We start from the raw sequence: 13494 nt of genomic DNA on the forward strand, positions 1-13494 counted from the left end.
ACTGTTCTCTAACATACTTTCTTTCCTCTCACCCACCCTTCAGATATTAGCTCAAATGTCACTTCCACAGGATGCCTTTTTTGACCTGCCTCCCAGCATCTTCCACTCCTCCCATACACACAAAGGCCAATGTATTTAACTTGTAATACTTAGCACGTGTCTAAAAATGGCTTCTTAATTGCTGAACATGTATCTTTCTTTCATTTTTTTATAGAGACAGGGTTTCACCATGTTGGTCAGGCTAGTCGTGAACTCCTGACTTCAGGTGATCCGCCCGCCACCGCGCCCTGCCTCTTTTATTTTTTTTTTTTTTTGAGATGAAGCTTCTCTCTGTCACCCAGGCTAGAGTGCAGTGGCATGATCTCGGCTCATTACAACCTCTGCTTCCAAGTTTCAAGCGATTCTCCTGCCTCAGCCTCCTGAGTAGCTGGGATTACAAGTGCCTGCCACCGCACCCTGCTAATTTTTGTAGTAGAGATGAGGTTTCACCATTTTGGCCAGGCTGGTCTCCCAAAGTGCTGGGGTTACAGGTGTGAACTACCAAGCCCACTGACTCGATGCAATATATCCTCCATGAGGCTTTTTTTTTCCCCCACCAGAAATGACTTCTTGCCACACCATGAGGCTTTCAACTGTCTTTCCCATACCAGTAAGCTTGGTGCTTAACACAGTAGCCTTGCATAGTACATATTCAAATATTTATTAAATTAATAAAACTCTGAAATGTTAAAATAAAAATAACACCACGGGATTGGCAAATTTGGTAGTAGAAAACTGCCTATTTCCAAATGGAGGCTAAATCTGATACTGAATCACACTTCGGGACAGAAGGTTGTCAAGCCTTATTAAGCTTTTGAATAAATGGTTCTCAGAAACCTTATTTTCATGAATTAAATACAAATCAAATTCAGAGACGTGCAAGTTAAACCTCCTTTAAATTTTACTTGGATTTAAACTTTTAAGTAAAACACTTTAAATACAGACAGATTTAACTGACCAAGTCATAGAGAACCTGTTTGAGATGTTCACTAGTTTTTAAAATTATTTTCCAAAACATTTAAAATTCCTAAAGTAAAAGAAAAAATGACTTTAAAAAATTTATTTTCTGGGCTGGGAGCAGTGGCTCACGCCTGTAATCTCAGCACTTTGGGAGGCCGAGGTGGACGAAATCACTTGAGGTCAGGAGTTTGAGACCACCCTGGCCAACATAATGAAACCCCATCTCTACTAAAAATACAAAAATTAGCCGGGTGTGGTGGCGTGAGCCTGTACTCCCAGCTGCTTGGGAGGTTGAGGCAGAATTACTTGAATACAGGAGGTGGAGATTATAGTAAGCTGAGATCACACCCCTGCACTCCAGCCTGGGAGACAGTGCAAGACTGTCACAAAAAAAAAAAAAAAAAAAAAAAAAAAGATATCTATTTTCTGTATTGTAAAGGAAAATATACAAGCCTTCTGATAAATATGACTATGTTAGATGGGAAGCTGAGGCAGAAGAATCACTTGAACCTGGGAGGTGGAGGCTGCAGTGAGCCAAGATCGTGCCATTACACTCCAGCCTGGGCAACAGGGTGAGATTCCGTGTCCAAAAAAAAAAAAACAAAAACCTATGTTAGAATATTGTATCTGAATATATCTGCCAGATCTGAGCCTGAACTCTAGTTAGCAAATAAGAGCATATTTTTCTTTTCTTTTCTTCTTTTCGAGACAGAGTCTTGCTCTGTTGCCAGGTGCCAGGCTGGAGTGTAGTGGCACAGTCTCCGATCACTGCAACCTCTGTCTCCCGCGTTCAAGCAATTCTCCTGCCTCAGCCTCCTGGGTAGCTGGGACTACAGGCACACGCCACCATGCCCAGCTAATTTTTTCTATTTTTAGTAGAGACAGGGTTTCACCATGTTGGTCAGGATGGTCTTGATCTCTTGACCTCATGATTCGCCCGCCTCGGCCTCCCAAAGTGCTGGGATTACAGGCTTGAGGCACCACACCCGGCCAGTAAGAGCTTATTTAAAAATATTTAAAGTTAGTAACATATTTTTAATCAATCAGAATTTAATCTTATACCAAGAACTTCCACACATTGTCATTTTTTGGTTTTGCTTTTTTAAATTCATGCCAGGCGCAGTGGCTTATACCTGTAATCTCAACACTTTGGGAGGCTGAGGCAGGAGGACTGCTTGAGTCCAGAAGTTTAGGAGTTTGAGACCTGCCTGGGCAACGTAGAGAAACCCTGTCTCCAAAAAAAAAAAGATTCATTGTTTGAAAAGAAAACCCATTCACATGGGTCACACCTTTGTATTTCACAACACCCACCCATCTTCCTGGTTATCTCTCCTATTTCTGAAAATATATCTACCTCTTTCAAGAGAAAACTCAGATTTTGATTTTGTATATTCAGAGAAGTTTTTTTTTAATAAAGTGTCAGAATAAAGGAAGCACCCCCAAAACAGTAAAAATGATTTTTTACAAATATGATCTATCATCAACTACTATCACATGTATATACTGCACATATACACACACATACAAACACATAAAGCAAGATTTATACCCTGTAGGTTTCTGGCTTGGTATTCTGTTTTAAATCCTAGGAGTAACGGAAAAAACAGAAGTTAAATTATACACAGACCAACACTCCTATTAACTCATACCACTAATGAAACAAAACTCTAAGCAGAGAAAATGGGCCCACACATTGGAGCTCTGAAATGATTTTGGTCTTTGATCTGTATGCCCATCTCTCCTATTTAATGTAAACTTCAAACCAAGAGCCATGAAAAATGGTTATAATTAGTAAAGGTCCCAGTGTGACCACTTTAAGCGCAACCAGGCATTAACAAGAAGTTTTTTCACTTTTAAATTAAGCTGAGCCAACTTTTATTTTAGAATTTCTGTAATTCAAAATTATTTCCCCCCAACGCGCTTAATTCTTTCCCACCTAGCACCACCTTCTGCATGACGGGTATGCTGAAATGGTTAGTTCATGTCCATTTCCTTCACTGAATTTGTAGCACTATTTAGGCCTTAGCTTCCAAATTACATGTGGCTGTTCTCCAAAATTTAAAAAAACTCATTTTTGTATTAGAAATCAACACACAGTGCCGAGTGAGCACCAAGTAGCAGTCATTCTAGGTAGAGATGGAAAAATATTCTTGAAGTGGGAGAAACATGTTAACAGATAAATTACAATAGACAAGACTTGACAGATGGTGGCAAAAGTTATTCACAACCAAAGAGCTAATTCTCCCTACAAGAGGTAGTATTTGAGCTGGGTCTTAAAAAAAAGAGTAAGAAACGTTTACTGCTGGAAGACAGGGATGGGGATGCAACAGAATGAACAATCCAACCAACAGGAAGCAGTAAGAATCAATTCAGTGTGGCAGTGGGGTAGAAGAGAGTGACAAGAGCTGAGACTAGAAATTCGGCTTGGAAGCAGACGAAGTTCCTCGTATGCCAAGTTAAGGAGTTTGGATTTCTTCCTGCAGACAACAGTGAGCCAAGAGATGTTTTTAAGCAGGCAAATAATACACACAGCTTTAGTTTTGATGATTCTGGCAGCAGAGTGGAGGATGAACTACAGTGGGGAGAAACTGGTGGCAGGAAATTAACTTGGGAGGCATTTGTGACTTGATGAGGGCCTTAGGTCAGAAGCGATGGAACAGCCAATGCCAGGGCCAGACTGGTGTGTGGTTTTGCAGAGGGCCTGGTGACTGACTGAACATGGCGGCAGGAGAGACATGTGTCAGGACAGCAGTAAGGTTCCTGGCCTAGAAGGCTGGGTGCATAGTGATCACCTTCCAGAAAGAAGGGAGAGGACTTTCATTTTTACAAGTACCTGCAGGGTGAGGTACTTGCAAGGTGATCAGGGTGACAAAAGGTTCAAGCTTGGGAGAAGTTGTAAATGGAGATACAGAGTTGGGAGTTGGCAGTTTATAGTTTAGAGGGGAAGGCAGAAAAATGCCAGAATGGCAGAGGGCATTCTGCAGGAACAGGACTCATTTCCCGAGTATGGAAATACAAAGGTGGCTGCAGAGCAATGGCCCTGAGCACCATCAGTGCAACTGATACCAGTGGGATACAGAATGACTGCTGGCTCAAGATTGTAAGAACTGTCTTCAAGTATTGCACGTATCTATAACATGAGTGGGAGCTCAGGCCACTCTGGGGGTGACTGTCTGTCTACCACTGGCAGTCCTTTTTCTGGAATTCAGTCGCTCTGTCTCCCTGTTCTTTTTTCTCCCCTCCATGGTTTCCTTACCTCCTGTCTGTGCCATAGGCTGTGGGGGTGGGAAGGTGGGGGGGGGTGGTGAGGGAAGGCCAAGGGTCAGATCAGTAGCACTTGCTGGCTAAAAGATCACTCCTATCACTATATTAGACATTTCTGGTCTGAGGCCTGGGGTCCCTTAACATAAAAAGAATCACTGCCTCCTACCCTGCATCCCCTTATTCCCTCCTCATCCCTCCCCATCACAGGAGCTGGCAGCCATCCACCCTTTCAAGAAGGGATACATGGACAGAGGACCCAGCTCAGAAACACTGCCCTACAAAAAGGGCAGATGGTTATGTAAGAATTTTGCAAAAATTTGAAAAAATAAAATAAGGGAGACAGCAAAAACATTAACTGTCAAGCAAGTAAGGGCTAGTTCAAACAGAAGAAAAAGAGAGAGAGAGAGGAAGGAAGGAAGGGGTGGAAGGAGGGAAAGGAAAGGAAGGAGGGAAGGAAAAGAAAGAAAGAGAGAGAGAGAAAGGAAGGAAGGAAGGAAGGAAGGAAGGAAGGAAGGAAGGAAGGAAGGAAGGAAGGAAGGAGAGAGAGAGGGAGGGAGGGAGGGAGAGAGGGAAGGAAGGAAGGGAGGGAGGGAGGGAGGGAGGGAAGGACAGAAAAGCAAGCAAGCTGAGCCGTCCATCTGCCAGAACAGCTTCACAGAGCCAATGAATCTGGTTTGTTTTAGAAGTAGATGACTTCTAGAACTTTCATTTACTATGGGGTTTTAAAATACATTTAACATCACTTAATGTTTTCCTCAACCTCAAATTTTCTGTGAAACTTCGAATTTGCCAACTATGGTACCTCAGAGGCAAATAAGAGCTTATTTGCTTTATGGAATTTCAGATTTCTAAATATATCGCAAGCAATAGAGGGAGTGCACCCAGTGGACTTGTAGATGAGACCCAGGCCACAGCTACCATACCTTTCAGGCAGGCTTTCTCAGCCTCAGCTCTGCTGACACATGGGGCTTGTTCTGTGCAATCGGATGTGGAGCACCATCTCTGAGGTCTATGCACTAAAGGCCAGTAGTAGCAACTCCCCCTCCACCCCTCCCCAGAAACACTTAAAAATGTCTCCAGACATTGCCAAATATTCCCTGGGGGCAAAACCACCAGGTTGAGAACCACTGCTTCAAAGACTAAGCCCCAAGTTTGTCATCTGCTTTTTCCTTAAAACTCATCCCTTAGGCCTGACCAACATGCTGAAACCCTGACGCTACTAAAAATACAAAAATTTGCTGGGTGTCGTGGTGTGTGCCTACAGTCCCACCTACGCAGGAGAATCACTTGAATCTGGGAGGCGGAGATTGCAGAGAGCCGAGATCCTGCCATTGCACTCCAGCCTGGGCATCAACAAGACTCCCCCCCACAAAAAAAAACCATCCGTAAGATAACTACATTAAGAATTGCTAGTTCTGTTAATCTCCCAGCACTAAAAGCAAAAACAAAGTGCTGCATTTCCCCAATTTGACCATAAACTCCTAGGCAAAGTTTGACTAAGATAATGGAGTTGTGCAAAATTCTAGAAAGGAAATCCAGAGTGGATACCACAAAGTTTCCTGAACTCAAAATATACCACTTTCTTCTATATACAGATTTTGACTTTCTGAAACACTTACTTTATCCTTACAACAATCCCATGAGGTAGAAAGGCTACTAAAAAGATACATATCATCACATTCATCAACAAAAATGCTTCCAAGAGCTAAAGCGCTTTTTTTTTTTTTAATTTCCTTATAACTTCAAACTCAATTGGGTTTATTTTGAAAAGGATCTGGTCTTATTTAAAAAACACACACACTTACACATGGAGAAATATAGGTAGCACATATTTAATGCTGCTAAGTCCTCTTGAGGTCAAGCTGACTCTAAAAAGCAGCTGTTCTACAGGACTAGGCTGGAGTTAGGAGTTCTGGGTTCCACGTTTGATTTATCAGCCCCTGGGTGGACCACAGCACAGCTGTAAAATGGGTCAACATACCCACCCAACTCTCATAGTGTTCCTCTAAGCATAAACTTGGAATCTTTGCTAAAGGCCTTCCACAAAAGCAGGGTGAAGTTAACTAAGTCCTGGAAGATATAGCTGAATAAAAAAAGAAAACTTTTAAAGTGATTAAGCCACCAGAAGTATCACACACACTTTTATAACAATCCTATCCCATAGTCTATGAAAAGGGGAAAATGAGATGAAATACCAAGCAAGCTAGGGAAAAACAAATAGAGCATTTAAAAGCTTTATCTAATTACCCCCACTGAGACGTTTTCTCTTCAGTCTGGCTGTCTGACAATGCCTGTGGGGGTTTTCATTCTCTTTCTCCACCCACCCTCATGATGTCTGTAAGCCCTCAGGTGAATCCCTGCAGGAGCAGTCAGTACCCAGTCCTGGGACTTTACAGAGGTTTTCAAATTCTCTTAGCATTACTTGCTTGAATCACACTGAACAAACAGTCTCCACCCTCTCCCACTGCTTTTGTCTGAAGTACCTATTCACAGGCAGCCACCTTCACTGATGGGCAGACTGGCTAACTTCAGTACCCTTGAAGTCCCACCAAAAACAAGATGCACCGGTCGCTACCAGTCTCCTCCTCCCCCTCCGACTCACCCCCACCCGCCACTGCCAACAGCAGAGTGCAATCCCCAGCTACACTCGGCTGCAGTTCAGACCAGACTGAATACGAGGGAACGTGACCAGAGAAACTGACTGGAGCGCAGTCAATGACACTGCCGGCAGGACTGCTAACATAAAAGGAAAAACCCCTCTCCACCTTCCTCATTCTTCTATCTCGGTAGTAATGAAAACATCAGCAGTTTTCCTTTCTGTATTCTGCCTTCTATGGGAGTGGGGGAAATTAAAAATAAGTGGTGCATTTCAGAGCGCACACCGTATGCCTCCCTCTGGGTTTCACATGGTGCACCTTTTACCTTTGATACAAGGGGAGGTCCCCACAACCCACACCCCCGTGTGGAAATCACTACCAGACCCTTGCTCTTTGCAAAGTGCCACGGCTACTTCTACTCAAAAATCACTCTATAAATCAGGAAAGAGATAAGAAGAAAACAGAAAGAAAACTCATTTATCAATTTCTTAATTATATTTGGATATAAAAATATGACTCAACACTGCCTGTTCAGTAAGTCAGATGTACACAAATTAACCTTGAAGCAGGGAAACTTTTGGCTTTCAACAGGCTGATGATGGTTACCAATCATGGCTTCAATTAGATTTCAACCATTTTATCTCACTGAAAAACTTAAAGATCCTTGAACAGACTTATGGCAGAAGTGTAATGTACATCACACCTATTTTTGTTTTCTAACATTTGGCCAGTCCTTCCAAAGATACTCTGAACCTAATACAATCATTTTTAAAAAGCTATCTATGAACTGAGGGGAATAAGCTGCACCAGGGAGGTGGAATGAAATGGAGGAGGAGCCCCAACAAAACCTAATCTAAGGGAATAGCAATCTCAGTAAAGGGGGAAAGAAAGCTATTGCGCGCCCTTATCAGGACAAACTATATTGCATATTTTCTACTGATACGAAATTGTATTTCTATTTTTGAATACAAATCTGTTTGATTCAGAATAAAAGACATAACTTTATGGATTACGTAGAATTTTCAAAACAAACCAAGGAATCAGTTATTAACACTAGAAATAAGGGGATACTACACACACAAATCCTCCGGAAGGTTTAACCTGAACACATTGGTAATAGACAAGAAGTCCACCAGACAACCTGCCATCTGACACCACAAGGCTGGTAGAGAGTACTAAACTTCAATTAATGACACTTTCGAAAGAAAAAGATTATTTAAATAAAATAATAAAAACAAAACAAACTTTAACATCCTACCCTTCCCAGGTCAAAGGACACAGAAGATTCAGAAATTAATTAAACCTAGTAAATAATGTAAAACAGGGAAGGATTCTCTTTCAAAAATGCTTCGGTTAATTTTAGCATCCTTCTGTTTAGCTGCTTAGCAACCCTTATCCTATGACCTTCTAAGCACCACCTACTTTTCAGAAGGATAATGAATAGAAACATCAAAAGAATTCACTTCTGTTTCCAAAGAATATATTTAACCAATTTTTATAGGAGTTAAATTTATATTAATTATGCCGTGCAAAACCCTAGAAGGGTAGCATTTTAAAATGTCATTAACTGGACATTTCCTTAGCTGAAGGTGATAAATGATGTTAGCAAGTGAGCATAAGATAGCAAGTAAAGAATTTCAAACTGAACTCAGAAGTGGAACAACACAACAATTCAAAACTGAAGAACAAAAACCACCTAAGGGCAGCTACACTGTACAGTGCCTGGGACACAGCAGGTAACCAATAAACTGCTGTTGATCAGATGCAGGACTAATAAGGTTAGGTTTACTTTCTTCCTTCAACATGCTGTACCTGTGTTGGATACAAATAAGACCTTGGGAGTCTGCCTGAAGAAATTTAAAAGACCCTTCAATTAAAAGGTCACTTGGATGATGTAACTAGTTAGGAATGGATACACCACCTGAACCAGCTCAGTAAGACCCACGTTCCCCACCACATAACAAACACTTGTCAGATGCTAAGGGCTTAGCATCTGATTTTCTGAAAAGAAATAAAGGAGTATCTAGAAAAACCCAGAGAATGATATTCCACATAACAGTAAGCATCAGCAGCATTTCTTAAAGAGTATTACACATCCAGCAAATCCTCTTTAAAGACAAGACATTCTAAAATGCAACCAGTTTAGCAGTATTTTTAAGATTAAGACAATGCAAGTTCATTAACCTAAAATGGAGCAAAAGCTAAGCAAATAACTAAATCAAAGAGTTCTCTCCCTTTATTTTGTAAAAATGGGGGAAAGGTATTTTTTAACACATTTAAAACTTGATTAAAGCTATTCAAATGTTTAATTCATCAGTGTAACCAAAGCTCAAAGCACATCAAAGCAGGACCATCAGCGGGTACCCAGAAGGCTCCCTCCAAAAGGCAGAGGTAAACACACACACACACACACACACCCCACCCCTAAAATTAGTGATCCGTCTTTGTAAAAATTACCTGTAGAATAGTTTGAACGCATTCCTTCAAAAGTTCTGTGGACTCTTGAAGGTAGTACAGAACTCAACGTTTATTTTTCAAAGAGGTTTTAGCCAACACTTTGGCCTCTATCTAACTTAGACTTCCGGGTTGAAATATGTGTTAGAAACTATACCTGCCTACTTGAAAAAGCACCAAATCTAGAGGATGATTTTCACGGGTGTGAAAAAACAAAACCAAACCTCATTCTTTTCTTGGCAGTTCTACTTTCCCCCACCTTCCACTTCCATTAAACTTATTTCAGAATCAACTCGTGCCCCTGCAGGGTCCCCTAGATATATAAAGGGGAAAAAACATCTCAAAACTATGGTAATGCACTAGCAACTCTGCTTTTACAGAAATCATTTCAAGTCTTCTTAAGACAGAAATTCTTCGCTATTTCCAGCAACCCCATTCAACAGGTAAACTTTATTTCCACTGGCTTTTAAAGGGCTAAGCTTAAATCTAAACTCTAAAACAAGAACGAGGCTTCAATTTTCTACTAAGGAAAACCCCCGGACAGGTTTTTCAACATACCAAAACGTATTTTTTTATTCACCCTTCTGCCTCTCTCCACATCCACCACCACCACAAGCAGCAGTAGCAGCATTAGGAGCATCCTCAAAAGAAGAAGAAAACCCCTCCAAAGCGCCCCGAATGTGTGCTGCTGCTGGCTCTGAAGCCGTGTAGAATTTCGTAATGGAATGTGAACTGCTCGTCCGGATCTGGGCTCACGTTCTATCTCCTAACCAGTAAGGAGCGAGGGAGGGCAAATCTGCTGAGCAAGGAGAAATACTTTTCCTCCTCTTTTATAACCCATCACGGATGCACTGCGGCCGAGGGGCGCGAGCTGCACGCGGCGCCTGTCAAGCGACCCGCCCGCCAGCCCGGCCCGCACCCCGTGGGGTTCCCGCGCCCCCCAGCTCCCTGCCCCTCCCGGAGAGGAAGGCTGCCCCGCCGATCCGTGGGCTCCGCCGACGCGCCCCGCACTCACGCGCGGCGGCGGAGCAGGTCACATCCTCGATGCGCCCTTGGCCCGGTCCAGAAAACACGCCGCTTTCAAGGGAGGGGGTCGGCAACGGGAAGGACCTCCCCTGCTCCTTAGCAACCATTAAGGTCGCAGTTTCCTAAGAGACCGCGAGCAGGGAGGGGGCGCGGGGGGCCGGGCCCGAGGCTGGTGCGGGAAGTGGGGAGGCAGCAACAGGCCCCCTCCCCCCACCCAGCTCGACGCCGGGGGCCGGGATGGGTGGAGGAAGGGAAGCCCCAGAACTCCCGAAAAATTGGTCCAGCGGGCGGCGGACAAAAGTTTCCAAGCGCGCTCCACAGCTGGGCTGCGGAGCGGGCCCCGGCGGCCGGCCCCGCCTCGGATGCTCCCGGCCTCCTTCCTGTGCTCGTGACGGCGCCGGGCGCCGAGCCCCCCACCCCCCTCGCGATGCAGGCTAGCTCCACACTGAGAGCTCCCACGAAAACACGCACCCCGCCAACGGAAGGGCGAGTGAACAATACGCGCCCGCACGGCTCAAGCCGGGTCCCCTCCTCCCCTGGCCCCCCGGGGCGGTGGTCGGCGAGACCACGACCGCTAGCCGGGAATCCGTGAGGGCGCGGGGCTGCCCGCGGCCCCCTCCCGGCCGGCGCCGTCCGCCCGGGAGGATCAAAGTCCGCAGAGCAGGGCGCGGCGGATGCTCCCACCGAGCAGCCCCGAGCAGGCACCCCCACGCGAGCACCCAGGGCAGGCACCCCCGGATACCTTGCGGCGGCGGCAGGCGGGCGGGTGCCGTCATCTCCGCGCTTCCCGGCCCAAGAGGGACTCGAAAGTATGTAGAAGAAAAGTTTCCCCTCCCACATGGGGGGGAGGATGTCGGGGGAGAGAGGGCGGAAGATGGAGAGCGGCGCTGGGAAGATGTTTCTGGCCGGCGGTGCGCGCACCATCCGAGTCCCGGCGGTGCTGGTTAAAAATAAACTCGGCTGCGCGGGTCGGGCCGGATTCCTGCGCTCGGACGGCTAATATGGATGCGCATCAGGTCTTGCTGGCGGGGCGCTGCGGCGGCTAGCGCTGGGAGCTGGTTGGCAGAGCCGGCGGCTCGGGAAAGGGAAAAGAGCGGAGGAAGGGGAGGAGGAGGAGGAGGAGGAGGAACGTCCCGGCGCGCAGCCCGAGGGGAGAGGGCTGCCCAGCTCATCCCTGGCCGCCCCGCCGGTCCGAGCGCACGCTGCGCAGCGTGGGGCGTGCGGGTCCCCGGCTCCGGGACACGCCGAGTTTCAAAAGTACAACGCGCTCTGCAGACTTCACCCTCCCCATCCCCAAAGTTCTTTTAAAGGTCGCTCCGGCTGTGCCCCAGACGTCTCGCTGCCGCCGGAGTACCGCGAGTCGGAACCCGGGGCACGTACTTACGGCCGGGCAGGGCGCTTGGCTCACAGACATGATGCGTTGGGGACCGGTGGGCTTCAGGGAGAGACCGAGGAGAGATGCAAACTTGTTCCGGAAAAGGAATCAAAATGGCGTTTCTGGATGTGCAAAGTTCATCAACTCCGCAGTCACTTCCCCTCCTCCTCTTCTCCCACAGGGAGGGAGGTGGGCGAGGAGCTGGCGACCCCGGCGCCCCAGCCGTCGTCCTGGCCCCCGTCTCGGCCCCCCGCCCAGCTTCCTCGCCCGCACGCTCGGAGTCTCGCTCTCCCCCTCTCACCCTGATAAGTAGACACATCACGTGTTGCTCCTGCGAGTCTCCTGGGGACGTGTTACTGAGCGGCCGCGGCGGCGGCGGCGCTCAGACTGGGGGGGTGAGGGGGAGGACCGCGGTACCCGCCTGTCCCCACCGCCGCCCCTGCCCCGACTTCAGCAGGGTGACTGCAGTTGCCATCCCGAAAGGGATGGAGATGGAGTCCCCTCCCCACCCCCCACCGCAGCCCCAGGTTTGCCCTACGCCCTCCCTAGGCGCCCGGGCCAGGCAGGGGAGGGCCGAGTTGCCCGAGGGGAAGGGTCGGGGAGGCTGCGGTTGAGGGCGTTCCCCATCGGCCCGTGGCTCGCCCGCCACCTTCTCCGGCCACCGCAGCCCCTCCCCTGCAGCCCCTCGCCGCGGGCGACTCCCCGCCCCCGGCTTTCCATCACTTCACTCCGCAGTTTGTTTCACTATTTTAACGTAGGCGGGGGAGACACGGTGATGCCCCGGAATTGCGAGAGGGGCGCCTCGGAGCCGCAGGGATTGGGGGGATGAGGGGCGTGGGGCTCGGGGTCCCTGGCCTGGCGCCGCCCCTCTGGGTCTCCGAGGCATCTGCGAGGAGGAGCCCCGCCCGCGCCGTTTCCTTTACACGCGGTCCTCGCTCTGCATCCAGGTGGGGCGAGTGGATGATGGGGCAGGAGATTAGGGAGCAGGCGCTTCACCCCGCCCCCAGCTTCGAGCTGTTTCTCTCCCGGGGCCATCCTTCTTACTCTGGGGCTGCCGCCCTGAGCGTGCTCTCCGTCTAACAAACGCTACTCCGACTCGAGTTTGGTCCCCTTCCCTTACCCACACCCCACAAAGGATGCTTCAGCGGGGAACTGCGTGCCTGCCAGAGGCTGAGGACGGCTCCTGCTGCCACTGTGTCCCCACCCCGCGATGGAATGGCTGATGCTGTGTCATCCACGTCGCCCTCCAAGGCTTCAGAGAAGCCACACGCAGTATCTCTTTCTCTCAGAGGGCTCCTGTTTCAATTCTGAAAAGCAGGGGCCCTTCTCCAAGCCGCTCTCCAGCTCCAGCTCCAGCCACCACGCTTCGCACTGGCTGCCTTGCCCCAAGTTATCACGGAGCCCAGAAAAACCAGGCCTGGGCTGTGCTTCCTCCATAAAGCAGCTGACATGTTTCCAACTGTTAATGCTTCTCCTACTGAGGTTCTGAAAGGGGCCTGTTCTCGGCCTTTGGAAACATCTTCAGAAAGATAAGGATGATTGTGGTTGTTGAAAATAAACATCCCCCCCCCCCCAATTCTAAAGAATGTGCAAAGAATACTGTAGAATTATGCGTTTGAGTCTGGTTAGGCAAGATGATGTTATGCAGGCAGAAAGCTGGCTACTTTCTATTTACTATGACCTTTGACCCTGGCTCCTCTGAGAAGGCTTGAACACCACGGAGAGTTGGAGAGTTGTAAGCCCAATTGTGGGCCTTTAATTGAGGCCTTCCATTGACAT

The 13494-nt window shown here is 47.6% G+C and overlaps 1 protein-coding gene across 8 annotated transcripts in view; it reads right to left on the bottom strand.

Annotated features, from left to right (window-relative positions):
• Positions 1–12211, bottom strand: part of RREB1 (ras responsive element binding protein 1) — a 151010-nt gene extending 138799 nt beyond the window's left edge. For 2 of the 8 annotated variants that reach the window (XM_032250033.1, XM_032250035.1), the window contains exon 1: positions 11725–12211. The gene's annotated coding sequence lies outside the window, so the exon portion shown is untranslated. Of the gene's footprint in view, positions 1–11082 lie in introns of all 8 variants that reach the window. The other 6 variants (XM_032250028.1, XM_032250036.1, XM_032250034.1 and 3 more) reach the window with 5 other exon arrangements.
• Between the last annotated feature and the right edge of the window lie 1283 nt (positions 12212–13494).

Source organism: Sapajus apella, unplaced genomic scaffold (genome assembly GCF_009761245.1).
Source record: "Sapajus apella isolate SASKATOON/1434 unplaced genomic scaffold, GSC_monkey_1.0 scaffold70, whole genome shotgun sequence".
Taxonomy (NCBI): domain Eukaryota; kingdom Metazoa; phylum Chordata; class Mammalia; order Primates; family Cebidae; genus Sapajus; species Sapajus apella.